The 21,872-nt window shown below is 44.1% G+C and overlaps 1 pseudogene; it reads right to left on the bottom strand.

The window, feature by feature from the left end:
* Positions 1 to 18,469: 18,469 nt before the first annotated feature.
* LOC114618771 lies at positions 18,470 to 19,232 on the bottom strand (annotated as a pseudogene).
* Positions 19,233 to 21,872: the final 2,640 nt, after the last annotated feature.

Genomic DNA, 21,872 nt, shown 5'->3' with positions numbered 1-21,872 from the left:
GGCTGCTAGCAGAATACTCATTCCCAGGCAGCTAGAATGAGGGTCTTAAAGCCCACGCCCACAGTGACACATGTACTCCAACAAGGCCACGCCTCCAAATAGTGCCACTCCCTGGGCCAAGTATATACAAACTATCACAATTAGAGTTACATGGAAAGCTCCCAAAGTCAGGGAAGCTGCTCAAGAGAACACATCTCTTGGTGACATGGTCTGTGTCTGTGTCTCATCCTCTGGTTACAATAGGGGCAGGACTAAAGGTTACTGGCTTCTCCCAGGAAATTCCTGGGAGTTTTGGACTGAGGACTTGACAGGATTCCTACTGCTTTACAGGCATCTGGATTCTGCATTTTTCTTGTAATATGTATGGTGATTAGACATCAGTTAAATACAGAACCCAGCTACATATGGGAACTCAGAGTCAGAGGAGACCAGGCCTTTGAACTTTTATAGCACCGAGTGGTTCAATGGCTATAAGAAACTCATCCTAAAATGTAGAGTTGAAGCCATGGCCAGAAAGGAAGCAGGCCCTTTAGACAGCAAGGAGACTTCTGTAGATGGCTCTGGGGGCAGGGTAGGAGGGCTGTGGGAAGGGGTCACTGTCTGAGATGGAGCAACAGGGAAGATGTGGTTAGCTAAGGTTAGCCCTGGGGAGCACTAAGGGGATGACACACCAGCCATGACTGGCTTTGGAAACACCTACAGCTGGAGATGAAAGCTGCAGTCTGGAAGGCCATGTGGGACTGTCCTTTAAGACTTAACTTGAATTAGTGCCTGGTCACATGCACCAGACAGAGACATTGAGGAGATTGAGGAGGAGGAGGAGGAGGAGGAGGCACCATCTCCTAGGATGCCTGTCAAAACCGTAGGTCTGGGTGATGGACTTAGCAAAAGGTGATCAAAACATGTGGTCAAGGCTAGCCCCAAAAATTCCAGGGCAAGGCAGGCCACAAGGGTTGTGGTATAACTATGGGATTCAGGAGGATTGAATAAAATGGCCCATGTTCGTTAGGGACTTACATAGAAGGGCACCAGTTGCATTTTCTGTTGCAGGTCGTCTTAGTGATTGCAATTTGCATAGGATTTGCTCAGTGTGTCCACAGCCTCGCACATGGACACATATCAGGGGCTCATGCACCCGCTACTGAGGAATGGTTCTGAGGCAGAAAAGAATATCCATAAGTGGTCCATCGTGTTGGGTCATTGGAAGCAATAGCATCAATTCTTCCCAAATTGGTGACTCTATGGGTAGTCGGCTAGCCACCACTTGCCGTAGTGCTATGAAGGACCTCTCAGATACACACCCTGTTTACTTTTCACAGTTCTGTACAGCACTCAACATAGGCCAGGAACCCTGGAGCATCTTTTCTGGGTCTTCTTATCACATGACCTTTGAGCAGCCTATGTACAGAACTGTAAGTTGTAAAGATGAAGAACCTGGTCCAGGGAACTGTAGCTGTCAGTGGCATTGGCTTAAGTGGCCTGCCAACCTCAGCCTTTGGGTGATAGCATCTCTGGTTCCAATCTTCAGCTTCCTATCGAAGCTCTATGGCTACACTTGACCCCTGTGGCAGTGCCTTCCGATTGGCTACATGGCAGCCGTGCCTGGCTTTCACACAGGGCTGGTGACCCTGAGCGGGCCCCATGGTGTGAGATTTGAGGAAGCACCGTTAGATAAACACAGTTCACAGGTCTCAGATACAAATGCCCTGAGGTAGCCTGGTCTCTAAATCTCTGATTTTTCAAAGATCGTGAGTTCTCAGAGGGGCCTCCTTCTCCCTCAGAAAGGTTTTATACTGAAAAAGGCACTTGGGCTAGGTAATTTGTCACTGCTATGTTGGATTAAGAGATATAATATAAGATGGAAGCTCCAACTCTTCTCTCTTACATTTATTTTTTAAAGGAAATTTGGCTGATTACAACTCACTAGATCTTCTGCTTCTCCAGTTCCATTTAGGAGGAGAAAAAAAATGTGACTTTATAATCCCACCCACTGATTTCTGACTAAAACAGAAGTTAGTGGCCTGCTGATCCTGCTGGCTTTTTAAATGAAAAACTTATTCTTTTTAAACTACCGGAAAATTATATTTAAAAATCAGCATAATTCTACTGCCTATTCTTTCTGCATTCTTTGACTAATGGAGGCTGGTCTGTGGAGCAATTCCACACTCTGATCTGGTCGCTGACAGATGCACTAGCTGGTGGTCTGCATTGATTAAGATGAGGAAGCCATTTCTATTTTATGATGGATACAATCCAACTTGAGATTTTTTTTTAATATTTTAATTATCACTTTTTGAAGGTAAGACATGGGTAGACTTTAGATATTATGACAATATTATTCATATTTTACGGTAAAATCATATACATTCTGTAGTCTCTTGAAAAATACATTCCTGAGCTGCAGAACCAATAACAACTTGCTTCAAGTTGCTAAGCTTTGAAATTACTTGAATCCAGCAGCAACTGGGACAATGTATCCATCAGAGTTGTACCTTCCTACCTTCCAGACTCATTGATTCAGCTGTCAATCAGCTGAGCGGTCATGCCTAACAGCCTATCTAGAATGTACTCAGAACTCAGAGGTGATGAGATTCTCCACCTGACTGTGAGAGTCCACCCACGGGTGCCCATGTGACAGCTCATACCCTGGTGTGAGGTCTGAAGGGACGGGCTGGTCCAGCTTGCAGAGTTTAAGCAGTAAGAGAACACAGCTGAGCCAACCCTTTGACCAACATGGAAACGGCCAAGTCAGAGCCAATTGTGAAAGGGGTATTCTGTGAACACCATAATGCAAGGGTAGGAAGGTGAGGCCCCAGGACAGCCTGAAGGAGGAATAGGGGAAGATTTTCTGGAGGAGAATAAGAAATTTCTCTGGGTTTCTTCAAGTGGTGCTACAGTGTAGAATGGTCCTAATTCACCCATGAGACACACTCAACAATAAATGTTCAGCTACACAGACAATATGGCAGTGAGATCATGTGACATTCATACCATATGACAGGTAGGATGCTGGGACCTGCCTACGTTCAGCATCTTATGTTCCCAGCATCCTTGTGAAGTCAATACATTTCTCTTTTCCTTTGGTCAGAGCTAGAAATTGAAGTGGACAGGATTGGAAAGTTACTTGCTCAAGGCTGCAGAGTATTTCAGTGACACAGCTGTGTTAGAGACCATAGCAGTGGGATCACATGGTGTAGACTCTGTGGTGCTTTGTGGCCTCTACTTTCTGGGTGAGACCAAGAAACAAGGCAGAAGAGCATTTTCAACAGAGGCCCCCTTTCAGTGTCTCAATATTGTGCATAGTGCAGGCATCCCTTCTGCAGTACCCATAAAGAACTAGCAGGGTGGTCTTTGAAACACAAAGCCATCCAACAGCATTACTGGCCGGGAAGGAGAGTCTCAGAGAGCATGTCTAGGACTCCTGTAGTAACTCATAATTTCTGGAAATGCATCCATGTACTGGACAAAACTCGAGGGACAGTGATTCTGCTAAGCACAGGGCTATAGAAATAGGCAGACTGTGGTCCCAAACCTGAGGGGCATAGGGACAATTAGGAAGATAGACTGAAGAACTAGAAGGCAAGCTTGCTCTGTGCTAGACCCTCGATGTAAGGGCTGCAGGTGACGGCAGAGAACAGTAGACACAAAGTATCTTTGAGGCAGCAGATGGAGCAGGGTTGAGGGAATGGGAGTGTCCCAGAGGGAAAGGCTAAACTAACACGGGGCAGAGGAAGGCAGACAACAATTGAGTTTATCTGGAAAACAATTTACAGACCTAGTTTTGCCACTAGACATGAACAACATCTCAATGGTGCAGAAACCCATGGGCCTCCATGGATGAGGAGGTGTGTATTCCTCCCAGTCATTCCCTGGCTCATGGCTTCTTACAGAGCACTCCTGCTAGGTGGGGTTATACACAAACAAGAGGGAGTCGGGGACAGCTTGATGAGATTTGAGAAGCATTTCCATTGAACAATTCTATCTTCACTGTCATCTCATCAAAAACAAATAATTGCGCAGTCCTCCCGGGGAACACAAATAATCGTATGCAGGTCTTTGTCCTCTATGACCTTTTCCGTTTTATCTTGTGTCCCTAAAAAGACAGACGGAGCTACAGATGATTATCAGGTAAGGAGAGAAAAAGATAAGTAAACACACGGTAATAATATAGTTCCCTGAAATCATTGGTTGTTTTCCTGCAGAAGATGTACAGGCCAATAAGCCATTATTTAATGTCCTATTCTGCTTCTTAGTAGCAATTGTGGGAAGGCAGGTATTTTCTTATTCACTCCCGTGGCTTCCTCTGTGAACAGGTTTTGGAAGGCAGACTCTTTCTCTGCCTCTCCTCCCTGCTGTTCCCCATCTCTTCCCACCTTGCAGGTTGGTATAGTTTGGTTATAAAATGTCCCCCATAGGCTCCCGTGTTCGCACGTGTAGGTCCCAGCAGGTTTGCTGTTTGCAGGGACTATGGGAGCTTTAGGTGGAGGAAGCGGTTCACTGAGGGTGTGCCTTGACTGTTTACAGCCTGGTCTTGTATTCAGTACTCTTGTCTGTTGTCTGGTCTGTCCAGACGTGAGGGAGCTCTTGCCACCATCTGCTACGCGCCTTTCCTACAGTGATGGATCTTATCTTTGGATAAGTCAGAATACACCCCTTGCTACCTGAAGTGGCTTCTCTGAGATATTTCATCACAGCGATGAGAAGAAGAGCTAACACAGATCTAAACTTCTCATCGTGGCGGATGCTCGTGAGCCCAGCACTCCGAGGCATGAGGTAACAATTCACATCTGCATTCTTCAGACATCTGACTTCCTCTACAGCCCTGAGACAGGTGTACCACCATTCAAGGACACTGCTCCTTCCCACCATGCCAGTACCATTTTGAGGGTACAGGGGGAACCAAACAATGGAGAAAAAGGCAGCCAGTCTGGGCTGAACAGGGTTGGATATGGACCCTTCTCTCCCTACAGGCTTGAGCAACAAATTTGGTGTCATCTCCAACACCGACAGATCCTCCCTACGGGTCTGAGCAGGAGTAGTTGTGACATCAGCAGACGGCTGACTTCTACCCACTCAAGATCCAGCTGACTTCTGAAAGGCAGACAGGAGGCCGATTTCAGCTGTGGTCCTCAGGAGATACAAGTGAACCTCACATACTTCAGACTTGGAGAGAAGTCTCTTCTCAGAGCTAAGCTAGAATGATGGCCATTGCTCTGACTTTTGAGCTCTGGCAATGCTGGAAGTGGCTGAGTGTCACTGTCCCTCTACCAAGGCGTTAGAGCTATGCCTGCCTGGGTCCTTCAGAAACCCATTCCCTTTGTCTGGGACCTAATACTTTCTCGTTCTACTTGCTCAACAACATGTCACTTAGGAATGTCCAGCAAGTGTCACATGCATAGTTAGTTTGATTGCAGATAAAAATCTAGAGGAACTCTTAAGTTTGCATTTCAGAGAAATGAAAAATTCAGTTTTACCTTAAGACCTCTTGGATATAATATAGCCCATAGTTACACGGAAGAACGAATGTCTGCTTGAAATTCACATTTAGCTGCTTCTCCCACATTCTTTTATTCTCTATGTGTAGTGTGTGTGTGTGTGTGTGTGTGTGTGTGTGTGATTGTGCAAGTATTTCCCTGCAAGTGGAGATTAGAGGTCAGCTTTGGACATTTGTTCCTCAGCATCCGTCCACTTTACTTTTTTCTCTCACTAGCCTGGAGCTTATGGGGCAGGCTAGACTGCCTGGCCAGTGAGCCCCATCCTGTCTGTGCTTCTCCAGCACTGGTATAGGCCACCACACTTGGCTGTTTTATTTAGACTGGGGAATCAGGTTGACATGTTTGCATGGCAAACACCTTATCACCTGAGCCATCTCCTCGCCCCTCTGTCAAGCTTGCAGAACCTGGACCCCAGCCAGGCGTCTTTCTCCTGTACCTTCCAAGCTTTCTCACATCATTTGTAACACACCATGTACCTACACCATGCATGTGTACCTGGCCTCCCTCAGGCCGTGCCCTTTTCCTTGACTACAGTCACTGTCTTTTCATGGCCGCCCCTCTGTCTCTCGTAACCACATCATATCTATTTCTTGTATGCAACAAGTTTTTTTTTTCTAAAACATCAGTCACATGAAGTCACCGCTCAATGACCAGAGCTCTGAATTGAATCCAAATCCTTCTGATACCCATGAGCCTCCTCTCACCTTCTGCCTGTGTGTGTCTCTGATGTTATCATACAGGTATCCTTTTCTCTTTCTTTCTTTGGGCCTTTGTGTAGACACACTAAGGTTAATTCCTACCCTACATGGCTTTTTCATTGCCTATTCCCGCCTTGTGTCCTCAAGTCCCTCTCAAGACTCAGTTTGACAGAGCCCCGTTCCTGCCACTCTGGGCCTATAACATGCCTTCACTTATTATTATTATTTGCTGGCATTGGCTTGGTCCGTGTTCCCGTGTTATTGGTTTCTGGACCGTTTTCCTGTACACCTCTCTCAGAGGTGGGAATTGGAGTTACTCTTGGGTTATCTCCTGTTCTTAATGCCCAGCATAATCCTTCATGAATCCTAATCAAACAATCTGAAGGACAATACCATGTCAGTACTCCCTCTACTCAGAAGATGGGAAGGCCCTGGAGCTCCCTCATTTTCTTCAGGACCAAAGAGAGTAGATCTTTCCAATCCCTTGTGCCCAGCTCAGTGCAGACACCTGGAGGAACCAGAGTGTCAGCCACTTGTGTCTCACAGTTCTGGCGACGAACCAAGAGGTTAGCCAAGCTCCGAGAACACAGCTACTGGAAAAAAGAAAATGAAATGAAAGAAAATCAAATCCGTCTTGGAAAACTTTGAGTGTTACACACATCCTTAATAGACTCTGACTTCCAGCTTTCTCTCTAGGGTATGGAAGTTCAGAACTGCTAAGTAGTCGAATATATTTGTGAAGAAAAAATCCATATGGACAAAGAACACAATAAACATCTCTAATTAGGAGTAAAACAGGCAGATAAAGGACTTGTGTGCATGTCACAGCCACACTGGGGATGCAGCCCTGAAGCTGTCTCCCCATGTGCCAGTGGGGAGAGTTTGATTTATATGAATGTTGGCTATTTGCAGCAACGAGAGCCCTGTTTGCCATCAGAAGGCAAAAAGACATCTTTGAGGACTGGGTGGTTAATATTTATTAAAGTTTCCTATATGCTAATTATTGGAGCTCTTCTTTCTAAGCTCATTCAAAAAAATATAAAAACGATAAATATGGGATGGATTCTCCACCCTGGTGGAACCTGTATTTTTGGTCAGTGTTGCTCATGAGGGTCGTGTGCAAGGATGGTGCTCTGGTCTCTGGCATGACAGCTACGGGATAAGTGTGGTTAGTGAAAAGAGATGTGGTTAGTAACAGGAAGAAACTGGATCCAACTTGCACTTAATTGTCATTGATTTATACTTAAACACCTCGTGTGGCTAGTGGCATTGAATAACATAATCTGGAAAACAACCCCACTAGAACTCTAGAAAGACAAGAGAAGGCAATGGCAAAGTGAGTAAGCTCCCAAAAACCCTTCCAAGAAGCCCGAATTCAAAGTCAGTGACCATCTACCTCTTCCTCAAATGGAGCCAACATGTCTATGCTTGGCGTTCATATCCCTAAAGTAGAGTGATGGCAACTCCTGTCATAGGAGGACTGTTTAAGAAAAGAATGAATATGAGTGATCTAGGAAGATCTTGGCAAGAATCTGACATGGGCCAAGGACAAGGAAATGGGCTGTTTGGCAGGAATATGACATTGGCCGAGGCAAGGAAGTAGGCTTTAGGCAGGAATCTGACATTAGGCTAGAACAAAGAAGTAATTTCAGACAGGAATCTAAATCTTAGGCTAGAACAAGGAAGTAGGCTCCAGACATGAAAATGACTTTGGGCTAGGACAGGGAAGTAGACTCAGATACTTTGGTCATCCTGATAAGCCTTTAGAAACAGTGATCATGGGAGTGGGTTTAATGCCTTGCTTGTTCTTTGACTATTTGTGTTTATTATCTTGCTTGTTCCTTGACTATTTGCATCTATTGTATTGCTAGACCCTCAACCTAGAACTAACCTTAATACATGTGTGTAATTAAAATGGTATAAAAGCAAAACGGAGGAGAGAGGATGGGATAGGGGCTTCTAGGGGAGAGGAATGGGGAAAGGGTCTGAGATCTGTATTGTAAATAAATAAAATATTCAATAAAAAATTAAAAACTAAAAAAAAGTGATCTAGGAGGAACAGAAAGACCCCATGCCAGGGTGGTGTCTGCTTCCACATAAACATCAGTCACCAGAGGATATGTTTTCTTGGGACCAATGGGACGTGGGTGGAGGGTATAAGGGGCGCTTCCTAAGAGTTAATAAAGGAGCTTGCTGCTGCATTCTCAGCTGCTCTTGGAGTCCAAGTCCTTGATTCTGCACTCTTTCACCCTCTGTCCCCATAGAGGATGCCGGGCAGGACAGAGGACTCAGGAGAGAGAGTGATACATGAGAACCAAACCTGGGAGAGTGAGCCTGCTGTGTACTGTTACAGAACTGAGGTCGTAGGGATGGAAGACAGGCTATTTCCTATCACCTCCACTTCTTCATGCACTTAAGTCTTTCTGGCTACTTTCGCAAACCCCCAGGTTGAACCCACGGACTCGTAAGCTTATTGCAGACTCAATAAGAGTTCTGCTACTGAGTTACTTCCCCAGACCTGTTTTTACTTTTGATTTTGTGGCAAGTTCTCACTAAGCACCCAGAATGACCTTGAGTGGTCAGTTCAATCTCCCAAGTAGTCGGTATTATAGGCCTGTGCCACAAGGCTCAGTTTGCTTACGCAATCTTGAAATAAATATCCCACTTCTCATTAATCCAACGAAAGCTACTGATGTCCATGCCCTATGTGTGTTCCAGGTGACAGACACAGCACACACACACACACACACACACACACACACACAGTCCAGCTAGTGTCTCAACAGTGCTTTCAAGCCAGTTGTGACGACAGATTAAGATCAGAACACGGTACTTTGCTCATTAATTTACTTCAGAATTTCCTGAAGACAAGCTACATACCAGCCTGGATTTTGCCTTTGAAAATGTCTCTGTGAATAAGACAAGCCAAGGACCTCACCCTTATTGAACTTACATTTTAGCATCAATCAATCAATCTGTCAATCTAATGCCAAGGACAAACTGGAAGTGAAGAAGAGCTGAGCATTGCATGAAGAAAGGGAGAGATGTCATCGATACAACTGTGTGGCCTGTGGAAAGCTACTTCAGAACCAGAGGCTGTGTTAGCGCAGTGATGAAGACTAAGGGAAGCATTGAGGCCAAGGATGCTCAACCCAGGGTAGAGGCAGCTGGGCAGGTGGGTTTAGGGTGGTTCTCGTGGGGATTTTGATTGAGCAAAGCAATTTCAAATGCATCTGAAGCCAAGAGAAGCCATTTCTAAATCAGCTGAAAGTAGTAACTCCATGAAACACGTAGTTCCGATGGGACCCATGTCAAGCACGGAGGAAGGCACTGTCATTGCCTTCCTGATGGGTAGATCAGCAAGAGAGAAATGGATGGGACATGGAGGGCTCTCTACTTAGACTCTGAGAAAGCTCAGGCTACTTGGAGACAGAGTGTTGAGTGCTATTTCAGAAATACCCAGAATTCAGTTTGTAGAGACTGAAGGGGGCTATTTAAAGAAGGTAAGCTAGTCAGCATTCTAAAGAGGAAAAAAAAAAACCCAATAGACAAGAGCAATCTGCACATGCAAGTCTAAAAGAGAGTTTGTTACTGGCTTTCACAGTTGGGGGCCGCATAGGCCCAAAATGGCGGCTGCTGCTCAGTTCAAGAAGCTGAAAGCCTCAGAACAAGGAAGAATATCCTCTAAGAAGCAAGCCTAGGTCTACAGGGCAGGCATGGATGCTCTCCAGAGAGTTCTTAGTGTGAGGCCATGTTGAAAAGGTGGAGTCTGAAGCCCACCATCAGGTGAGAAAATGGTACACACACTGTCTCTTAGAGACTGAAGCTTGCAGGCATTGGCTGGCTTCCTACTGTCGTCTCCATTCACTCCAGCCTGGGACCAGATTATCGGATATTGGTGCTGACATTCAGGGTAGCTCCCCCTCGCATGCCAATTGCTTTTCCTTGTGTCAATCATCTTTGGAAACATAAGCACTTATCCCGAGCGTACTTGCTAAACTCCCAGGTGTGTCTCAATCCAACCGAGTTGACAACCAAGATTAACTGTACCAGAAGGTGATAAGGGACATGCTGGGTTAAATCATGGGCAGTAGAAGCCAGAACAGGCTAGGCTTTTCGTGGGAGCAGGCAAAGAGACAGAAAATACTTCTTAACCAAGAAGCAACTAAGTGCCCTTTTGATGTCTGAGAGGTCAAATGTTAAAGAGACATATTCTGGGAGTTTATTGGCTTCTTTTCACATTCTTGAAGCCATCAGATGGAAATCATGTAGAAAAGTCATTTTCCAACATTTACTGCTCAGTATCATCCCTGTATCTGGATGCTTTCCTCCCCATCCTGCTCCATTTTCCGTCACTATAACAAAATGCTCTAATGTTGGGCGCTGAATGGAAGAGACTCGAATGGTCTTACCAACATACTGCTGGTCTGGTGGCAACCAATAGATTCTTGGAGAGCGGGTAGCAGGGCATCTAACTGTGTCCCTACTGGTAGCCCACCAAGGTCTGATGGTTTGCTCCAAACTTAGGATCATACAGCCTTTGTGGGACACCGAACTAAACCCAAGCTGGCAAATCAAGAAAATTGACTTATGGGTAGGGGTGTGGGTAGCATACGAGGAAAATAGATGAGGGTATTGGGGGGAAGAGGGTCCTTAATGAGTTGTGAGGGTTCCAATGAGCATGTCTCCCATAGGCTCAGACCTTTGAGCACCTGGTCTGCAATTGGAGGTGCTGTTTGGGGCAAGGTTAGCATGTGAGACCTTTCTGGAGGAGCACATCCCTGGGGGGAGGCGCCAGGAGTTTAAAGACTTGTACCACCTCCAGTTCACGCTCTCTACTTTGTGCTTGTGACAGAAGACGTGAGCTCATGCCTGCTGCTGCCCCTCCTCACCAAGAGTGACTCGTCCCCCTGGAACCAAAACCCCAAATAATGTTTTCCTTCTGTAAACGCCTTGGTCATGGTGTTTTGTCATAGCAACAGAGAAGCAACTAAAGCATGCGTAGTGTATGTGTATGAAAAGACAACGTTTACTAGTGAAATGTTTTAAAAGGCAGTTCATTTCGTACCTAGTATTGGAGATCCAAGACTGTTATGCTGCTATCACTCAGCTCTAGAAGGGACCCCAGGCTGTACCACATCCCAGTGGAGAATTATGGTAGGATTGTTAGGAGAGGCAGGAGAGGGCGGGGGTGGAATCACTGGTCACATAACTACTCATTGGAATTTACCAGAGACACACTGAGAGACGCGGATCTCTTCCGCGGATAGCACCCCCATGACCTCACTATCTCCCACTGGGACCCACTTCTCCACAGTACCACAGGTTAGAACAAACCGTCCCCGTGAGAATCCCAGGGAACATTCCACATGCAAGCCACACTCGCCTCTGGAACAAACACATTTCTTCAGCTATCCTTTGTGTAAAAAACAAGACGTGAACTTCTCTCCTAGGGCCTGTGTGCGCCTCTAATCATCAGAACGGCACAGAATGGAAACCAGCCGTCTTTTCTGTACATAAAGTCAAATGATGGGCTTTCTACCTCTGTAATTGGCTTGTTATTTCTACTGTTATGTCAACAACTATTCTCGCCAGAGGGACGGCTGTGACCAAACTATGCTAAAAGGGGGAGGAGTGGATTCTTCAGTCTACATTGCCTTCCTCCCACTCAACGTTCCATCCCAAGCATTTCCTTGTGATCCTGTCATGTTCAGGTCCACTAAGGCTGTGAGCTTCCCCAGGCTGAGCCTCGCCATTTCCTATATTTACACAAAAGCATACTTATCCGAAAATTACACTTCCACCGACATACAGTTGTTTCTATTTTAGTTTATTTTTCCCTGATTATAGAATCATTATCTAATCTTGATAGGAAATCTAAAAAGGGAAGTACAAAGAGTAGAGAATACCGTCCATAATCCCTCCATATTATGTCATTAAGTTCACCGACTTTCTTTCTTTCTTTTGTGTTTGTTTATTTTTGGTCCATCGTGAAATTTTGTCATGTTTGGGGAGGAAAAAAAAAAGACAGTTTTGAAAAGTCACTGTCCAAATGTGTTTTTCAAGTCCATGGGAGATACGGTGGAAAAAGGGTCGATTTACTTTTAGATGGTTAATCACCGGCAGCCACTTCTCTAATGTTTGAACCTTCATCAGGTTTCCAGGAGTGTGCACACAGGCTTACAGCCTGCATTCCTCACAAACACCTCACTCGGTTTTGTTTCATTACATTTTTACAGATTACCTAGCTTTTACATATACCTAGCTTGCCTTTCTTCCCCTTAAAACCACAGATCTTTCTTCTTCGTTTGTTTGTTTGTTTGTTTGTTCATTTGTTTGTTTCTTCCTTTTTTGGTTTATTTTTGAGATTATCGTTTAATTATAACGTTTTTCCCTTCCTAGGACGCTCATGACCTATTTCGTTTCAAAGCACAGAGATACACAATGTGTGTACTCAATGCTCTTTCAAGAGAATCCCGTGATAGATAAATTAATAACTTTTATTTTCTAACACTGAGGATATCTTTTGGTTTATTTTTTATTTATTCGTGTGTGTTGTGTGGGTGCACATGCATGTGTGCATGTGTCTGTGTGTCCACACGCACATGAATGATGAATGCACGTGCCCATGGAGGACAGACAAGGGCATCGCATCCCTGGAGTTGGTTACAGGTGGTTGTGAGCAACCCAACAGAGGTGCTGGGAACTGAATCTGTGTTGTCTGGAAGAACAGCCAAGTACTCTTAACCTCTGAACTGTATCTCTAGTCCTGTAGTACTGATTATTTTGACTGTCCAGAGGGTTGATTATTACTATGCAACACTAACAAGTAACGGGTATGTTCTCCTCTTAGATATCCCCCCTTTCCTTGAGCACCTCAGCCCTTCCCCCTGCTTTTCCACTCATTACTTCGTCCAAGTGTCCAAGTTTTTTTTCCTTGTGACTCTAGCAGGTCAAGACACACCATGAACTTTTTTTTTTCTGCCTGCCTATAAGATTTTCTTTTTTTTCAGCTTTTTTTTTGATGTCATCATTTTTTTTATTGGATATTTTATTTACATTTCATATGTTGTCCCCTTACCCCATCCCCCACCCACCCGGGAACCCCCCATTCCCTTACCCCTCCTCCTTCTTCTCCGTGGATGTAACCCCCACCTACCTCCCCACTCCCACTTTCCCACCCTCAAAATTCCCACTCCCTGTGGCGTCCAGCCTTCATGAGGTCAAGGATCTCATCTTCCACCTATGCCCGGCAGGGCCCTCCACTCTTACGTATTCAGCTGAAGCCCTGGATCCCTCCCTAAGTGCTCCCAGGATGGTGGTTAGGACTCTGGGAGCTGTGGTTGGTTGGTATTGTTGGTCTCCTCATGGTGCCACAAACCCTTTCAGCTCCTTCAGTCCTCACTCTAACTCCTCCATTGAGAACCCCATGATCAGTTCAATGGCTAGTTGTGAGCATCTGCCTCTGAATATGTCAGACTCTTGAAGGCCTCTGAGGAGACATCCATATCAGGCTCTTATCAGCATCCACTTCCTGACTTCCACATCAGCATCTACCTTTGGTGACTACACATGGGATGGGTACTCAGGTGGAATAGTCTTCAGACGGCCCCTCCTTCACTTTCTGTCCCTCACTTTGTCTCCATATTTGCTCCCTTGAGTATTTTGTTGCTCCTTCTAAGAAGAACTGAATCACCCCCACTTGGGCTTCCTTTTTTATGAGCTTCATGTGTCTTTTTCACCATGACCTTTGTCCATCTTTCTACAATGGGCTGACATAGCGACTTCTTACTTAAACTGGGGTAGACTCAGTTCCAGCTTTCTCAGGGTTCCCTTTCCACCGGGAATCACCATCCACGCCCCTGTACCAGTTCTCCACCTCTTCTGGAATTCCTCCTGATTATTTTACATTGTCTCCCCCACCCCCAACCTTTCATCTCTGGGTTCTGTACTCTGGTAACTTTCTCTCATCTGTTACAAATGTGATCTTTGATGAATGTAGTCTCTAATTGCTTTCGTATCCATGTGTTTGTAGTTGGCATCTGCCCTCACCACTTCCAGTTTAAGGTTTGGTATTCAATCTTCTTGTGAATTAATTCTCAGAGCGACAGTTTGCCCTGACTGAGCAGTTATTTCCATTTTCTTATAGACGTGCCCCCTTCCTTAGTCACACTTAACTCTCAGGATATTGTCTCCGTCTGCCTCCAGAGTTTCATCTCTACTCTCGCTTTGAAATCCTCACTGCCTCACTGTTTCCCATGCCCTGCTTTATCTTTGAGGGCCTCCGTGACACGAACTAGCTCCTGTCTCTGTTTCCCCAAGCCTCGTACACCAGAAGCAGCTGATGGAGATGCCTGGGGCTAAGCCGCAGATTCTGAGCAGAGGCATGGATGCCCTGGCTGAATGAAATCACGCACGTGCTGGATCCAGGGCTGGCTCCCAGGGATGCGGCTGAGTGCGGTACAAGCTAAGGGGTTTGCTGAGAGCTGCTGGGTGTCTGACTTTTTCTGGGTCCACGAGGGGAGGGGTGGGGCTACTTCCCAACATTCCTGTGCGGTCCTGGAGCCCTGCAAGAGAACACTGATCAGCGGGACAGAGACAGCGATACACCTGCATGCCTAGCTGGCTCAGGTAACTTCCCAAGGACACTCTTTCCTGTCTTAGCTCTTCTGCCTGCTGGGTGCTGATCCTTGGGGTTGGCTTGGTAACCACGCATTGAAGACCGGTCTCTGCAAATCTCCCTGTTCAGGGACAGTACTCTATAATATGACTAAGCAAACATCTTGTGCATTGAGTCACCGTGACTTGGAGGCTTAGCTGTACAGCCAATAAATCTAAAGCCTTTTCTCTTTGTCCTTGCAGGCTTCGCCCCCCCCCCAAATCATGACCTCACTGTCACCGGTGTGGCAGCTGCTTCAGGAAGGAACATGTTCAAGCCCTTCAGTTTAAGGAGCAGTTTTCTTCTTTGCATTCTTTCTCTCTCACACACACACAGCTCTGGCATCCTGGAAGCTCCCGTTTTGAGCACATGAATCTATTGGTTTGTTTTTAAAATAGCTTTACTATTGTTTCTACGGATGGGATGCAGGGAGCAAAGGAGGCTGCGGTTATGCTAGGACAGCCATCTTCAAGTCAGTTTAATGTGAAGCGCCATTCTATTTGCTTATATTTTATTTAGGATTTTCAATCAATATTCATAGGTGCGATCAGGCTGTAGTTTTATTATATCTTCGCTGGTGGGTCTCACAACAGTGCTAGGCTGGCTTCACAGAAGAAATCTAGGCGCTCCTTCTTCCTTCTCCACAGCCCCAGAGAAGCAAAGAACACTGGTGAGAACTGGTTCCCTGGAGACTGGGAGGATTGCTTCGGCAAAGCCATCTCTGCCAAGGCTTCAAGGAAGCTCACATTTAAAAGATGTCTTCTGCCTTCGATTCTGTTCACAGTGTATCCATCTGAGACCAGTGCGTCCAGTTATGGAGTTCTTAGAAAATCATCTACCTCGTCTGCACAGTATTAGGCAAAGCAGTGTCCTGTTGTTTGTTTGTTATTTAAAACATGTCTATCATTCTTCTGCTCTTCCTTTTCTTTAGTTTGTTTTGGTGCTGACCTTTCAACTTAGGTAGCGGTCCTTTTTCTAAGACCCATGCCACTGGTTAACTAATTTAAGGGTTTTTTTCTCTTGCAGTTTTGTTCTTAGTGGCTGCGTTCACTTTTGACCATTTTCTGTTTCCCAATTCACTCCTTTTCATTTTTAGGATCTAACACCCATCTATTTTCCTGCTTCTTCTTTTTTTATCACTCTCTTCTCTTGTTTTTATTCATTTATCAGGTGACTGAAACAGTTAAAGTTTGTTTCGTCACCTTCTGTTCCGAATGTGGCTTTATACCAGCAGGGGCCAGGTGTAAGTGCAGCCTTGTTGAAGTTTTAGTTTATAAAGACATTTCACAATTTGCAGAGCAAACTCCAGTTTCTGATTCAGAACCCACCAAACAGACTCACCCCAGGGATGCATCCCACTTCAGATTGAGTGTTCTTCTAGTCAAAGTTATTGGAGGGGAGAGAGAAGGGGAGGGAGGTCCATGCATTCTCAGTTTGAGGAGACCTTCGTTATGGGGTCAACTGAGGTGACAGGGAGAGACCTCCCTTATCAGGGCACAATACAGTCTGGGATTTGAGGAGCTTTTCTGGATGCTTGATCATGGCAAGAGACCCCAGACTTGCTGTGACTTCTGTGAGAGCTGACGTCACCCGAACGTCCCCCTTTCCCATAAGGATGGCTGCATGGCTGCGACCCTGAACACTGACTGTTCTGTAGGAATGACGTATAGGTTCTATACGTCACTTTATGTAAAATGCAAGAGACATGCTCAAATTAGCAAATACTCTGCACTGTTTGTTTTGTTTTAGTTTTTAATTTTTGAGTTGTTTTCATTTGGGGCTGATTTTAGATACATAGATTTTAATTTTATTCGGTTTCATTTCATGTATCATTTCACTGATGGGGGTGAAAAGAGATACCTTTGGATCCCTTAACACTTGATTTTATTTTATTTTTGTTCCTCCCAACACTTGTTTTATGGGCTCTGCTGATATTTTAATTGACACGCATGTGTGCAAGGCTGAGTCATCTTGCTTCAGCCACTTGGTTTATTAAGTGGCCTTATATTACCTCGTTTAAAACTCTGTGCTTAAATTTATCCTCCTCATAAAGGCCACATATGCTATGTGCACTTACAGATACAAAAGAGCTCCTAACAGTGAAGACACCTGTATCCTTTACAATTAGAAAAAAAGTGCACTCACACAGGAATATACCAGCACACAAACACACCTACACATCTACACACACACACACACACACACACACACACACAATATTTTTTTAGCTTCATAAGAAGATGAGATGACCACATGCAATCGTTCACATCTTTTTTTCTAACTTTTTGGCAAGTTCAGTGTCCTGGTAAAGAGAAAGCGTTTTTGGTTTTGGTTTTGGTTTTTGTTGTTGTTGTTGTTGTTTTGTTTTTTTGGGCGGGGTTGTTTTCTTTTGTTTTAATTCCCCTGTATTTCGATAATGTTTGTTAAATTCATTTTAGTTCACAGAATAGTTAACAGTTTTCCAATAGTGTCTTCTCTGATTCCTAGATTGTCCAATGTGACTTTTAAGACAAACTCATTGGGCCTGGGTGACCTGATTGGTTTGACGTTTCCCGGTATATCATGAGTTCCCCTGTAATTTTCCTTGTAGTTGTATAAAGCCCCATTGTGTACATGTGCTGCATTCTCGTTACCTGCTTATCACCTGATGGACATTTAGGTCGATTCCACTGTCTCTAGCCATGAACATGACTATGCGAGCATCTCTGTACAGGAATGTGGAATCCGTTGGGTAGAGGGTGCAGTGTTACACTCACATCCATACCCACCCATGTGGCTAAAGCTAGTGGCTCACACAGCAAGACCAAAACCTAAACAAAAGACATAAAAGTGGATGGGAACTTAGGGGAGGTGGGAAGGGTTTGTTGGAGACCATAAGGGGATAAGAGAGCATGAGGGGTGAGTGGGGCCAGAATGTTTTATTTTGTCAACTTGACACAAAGCCAAAGTTATCTGGGAAGAGGGAGCTGTTCACTGGGTAACTGCCTCCATGTCTGTAGGACATTTTTTGATTAATGATAGATGAGAGAGGGCCCAGCCCATTATTTAGCCATCCCATTATTTAACAGGTAATTCTAGGTTGTAGATAAAGGTACACCGAATGAAAAGCAAGCCATTAAACTCATCCTCCAGGGTTCCTGTGTCTGCTCCAGTTTGAGCTCTCGTCCTGGATTTCCTCAATGATTAACTGTGGTTGCAACGCATAAGCTAAATAAATCCTTTTCTCCCTAAGTTGCTTTTGGTTGTGCTGTGTATTGCAGCAATAGAACACAAACTAGAACAATGCACGCAGAAAGCTGTCAAAGAATATTTTTGTTTTAAAAGAGGAGATCATGGTGGGCTGCCATATACCTCAGTGGTACAGTTGTCCTAGCATAGGTACGATTTTGGATTCTACGTCTAACACTAAAACAAATAAAAACAAACTAATGAAAATTAGAAGGATTTAAAAGAGGAAAATCATTTTTCTGAACTATTGGTATTTAAGAATTGTTTGTTGGTATACTTTACAGGATATTTTGTCTGGGTATAAAATTGGTCCCTCATACTCTACCAGGACTCTAGAAAGAGTTCTAGTTTTTTCAAGGTATGGTTATTTATTTGTTACTCGTAGAGTCTTATTTTATACTGGGCTCAGACTTAGAAGGTGAAGTTCTCAGAAAGGACAGACAACATTTCTTGACTATCTGTCCCTGGTGCTTTTCTGCAGCTTTCTTCATTTTCTTGGCAAACAGTTTAGCATATTCTGCAGCTTCCTCATTGGTGTTTGTTTGTTTGTTTTTATTCAATGTGTTTTCTTCAGAGCAGTAAGTCAGTGTTTGTGTTTCAGGATACATGGTCCGGAGTAACAAGACCCTGAATCTTGGGTGCTTTGGTCCTAGACTTCTTAACTTCTTTGTTTAGAGCATTCAGTCAACATATTGGTGGACATCATCTTCTTCAGAGAGATTAAAAAGCTTTTGGATTCTACTAGCTCTTTTAGGTCCCAACCTATGAGGCACAGTAGTATCTGTCAGTCCAGGAATTTCCTTCTCTCCAGTTTTACAATAACCAAATCGGGAACACTCAGATTGGATCTACAGTGCATCCACAAACAGACTTGCGCTTCCTCTTCCCAGTTTTTCTCGGTTTATAAGAATTTTCCTTACTCAACAGCAGACATACTCTGCTATGGGTCAAAATGCCTCCCTTCATGGGAAAGCCTTGATTGTCACTACCACCACTGATCTGGACCATATAACCTTTCCACTCTTCATTCAGAGCATCAGCAGCTACTTCTGTGGCCATGTGCTTCTCACAGAGGGTACAAGGCTTGCATTTATCATCCACTTCAATGAGTTTCTGACAGCCAGTGGCAGGAAAGGAGACATTCAGCTTCATCTTGACATAGCCAACTGCCTTGGAGATGCCACAAAAAAGAGATTCTACAGTTTTTAGCCCTGGATGTTCCAGGGAGCAGTTAAGGGCAGGTCAGTTATTTCCTGGTACCTGAGTTTACTTTGACTTTTGTCCCCAACGATGTGTTTTCTTTACTTCTGGAGTTGATTAACTGTATTCTCTGATCAGGAATTCACCTCACTTTATCTACAAAAAGGTTGTTCTTTCAGTCTATGCAGTTTATTCAAGTTCTACTTTGAAAATGTAGAACTTGGTGTTTTTATCTTTTCTCTCTGATTAATTTTGATAATGGAGCTGTTAAATTCACCCATGTTATCAGTTTTACATACCGTGGGTTTCCATGCTCATTTTTTTTATTCATCATTTTTAACTCTATTCTCTTAAACACTTTCTTCTCTTTCCCAGTCCAGTTCTTCCACACCATCCTCTCATGTCATTCTTTCACGCTGTTAACCGTTATGATAATAATACGGTCTTCTAATTTTTCTTCCAGTTCTTAAAATTTTACTTTGCTGCCTTCCCCTGCCACATACTTGGGTTCTTGTGTGTCTGCTTTAGTATTTGATTATATAGGAAAACTCCTTAAAGATGAGGCAATGGAGAGTTTGTGGTTGTGTTATGAACCTTGATATGCTCCAGGTGTTTGACCACTGTCTACTAAAAATTTAACCTGTTTCTTGTCCTTCCTTCTGGAGTTTTGAATGAGCCCCTTGTGAGATCTTCAGAGACGGGGCCCCCAGTAGATCCATGCTTCAGTGGGTAATATAACACATGTGCATAACAGCAGCACTATGTGGATTCAGTGGGTTTAAAATAGTCCATGAAGCTAGGGGTGAGGAAAATGGTGTGTGGGGGTATGCAGGAGGCATTGGATAGGCAGAGTTGAATTTGATTAAAACACTTATGCATATATGAAACCTTTAAACAGTTAAAATAGCAAAAGTTGACATTTACAAAGAATACTTTTACCGTTTTGTTTGTATGTATGTATGTATGTATGTATGTATGTATATATGTATGTATGTGAGGATGGCCTCATCTCTACAAACCCCTAAACTCAGTTTAACCACAGGCATTTAAAAAACAAATCATAACTCCTAATCTTTTCAATAATATCAAATATTCTTTATTCACTTGATGGCGTGATGATTTTAAACATCTATATTCTCTCTTTTACCTGATTTATCTGTCTATATTCCTTACCCATGTCTATTGGAATCGTTACATTTTTACCAGCATATATGACATACAGGGTTCAAGTTACCAAATGCATTAAAACTTTGGACACAGATGACTTTCTAAATGAATTCTTTTGTCATATGATCGAGGCAATCCTTCCAAGAAACTAAACCAGGAGAAGAATCCCCTGAGGTGCCAAGGAAGTTCCTCAGCCATCTCAATTATCTACATTGTCTTTAACAATACCCAAGATGTCCTCAGAGTGTACTATGGTATACTAGTACATTGATACTAATAATGGCTAGCTTTGATTGTCAACTTGACACAATATAGGATCACTTGGAAAGAGAGTCTCAATCATGTATTTTCTGCATTGGGTTGGCCCATCTACGGGGATTGTCCTCACTAAGTTAACTGATATGGGTGTCCACTATGGGTGGCAACATTCCCTAGGCAGGAGTCCTTAAGTATATAAGAGTGTGGACATGAAGCTGATCACAAGCACACATGCAAACTAACATGCAGGTGTTCATTCTTTCTCTGATCTCAGCTGTGGATGAGGTATGAGCAGCTTGGGCAAGCATCTGACTCCCTACCAATAATAAACTGTAACTTGGAATTGTGATCTGAAATAAATCCTTCCTCCCTCAAGTTGCTTTTGTCAGGGATTTATTTATTTTTTTCATAGCCATAGAAAAGAAATTAGGACATCCACCATTTGTTTTCTCATCCTCTATCAAGAAAAACACAGGAGCTCAAGGCTGCTCAACAAATCTTCCTATAGTCAACAGAGACACAGTGAAGACCATCCAGGAAGGGAGCCAGATTTTCTAATGGGTGGTAACCCAACATCCTTCCCTTTCTTGCTGTCCCTTCATAGTGAATACAAGTTTCTTAATCAAGAACCCAACATGGGAGGTGATTTGAAATCAGCATGATCCCAAAGCCCCTCAGTGGTCAAAAGAAACAGCAGCTGCTCTCTCAGGCAGCAGCAGCAGCACCTGGAAAAGTGCCCAAGAAAGAAACTACTCCCCGTCCCTCAAGCACGAGAGGATGGATGGCCAAGAAATATTTGAGCAGTTGGTTTTGAAAGTTCATGAGGCAAAAGATTTTGGCCTTGCTTTAGTCAAATGTTTATGACGCCCTTGTTAGTGGATAGTCCAAAGGTAATGCAGACTCTTATTTGAGTTTCTGAGCTATTCAGGAATTTTGAAAGGTGACGTTGTGTCGCACACCCTGTTTATACACATGACATGTGCATGTGTTGTTTTGGCAGAAGGATGTCACTGCTGCTGTTATTCACTGAGGCAGTGATAATGAAGTGCAGCCAGAACCTGCTGAGAATCCTGGGAACATCTGGGGTGTGGTGGTCCTGGGGAGGCCATCGCATGGCATTCAAGGCTTCTCTGGGCCTCGGATGTGAAGAGGTGTCCCTGTCACTGC

Source organism: Grammomys surdaster, unplaced genomic scaffold (assembly GCF_004785775.1).
Source record: "Grammomys surdaster isolate TR1022 unplaced genomic scaffold, NIH_TR_1.0 144, whole genome shotgun sequence".
NCBI classification, from domain to species: Eukaryota; Metazoa; Chordata; class Mammalia; order Rodentia; family Muridae; genus Grammomys; species Grammomys surdaster.
Note: the sequence above shows the minus strand (reverse complement) of the source record. Positions and strands in the feature narration are given on the sequence as shown.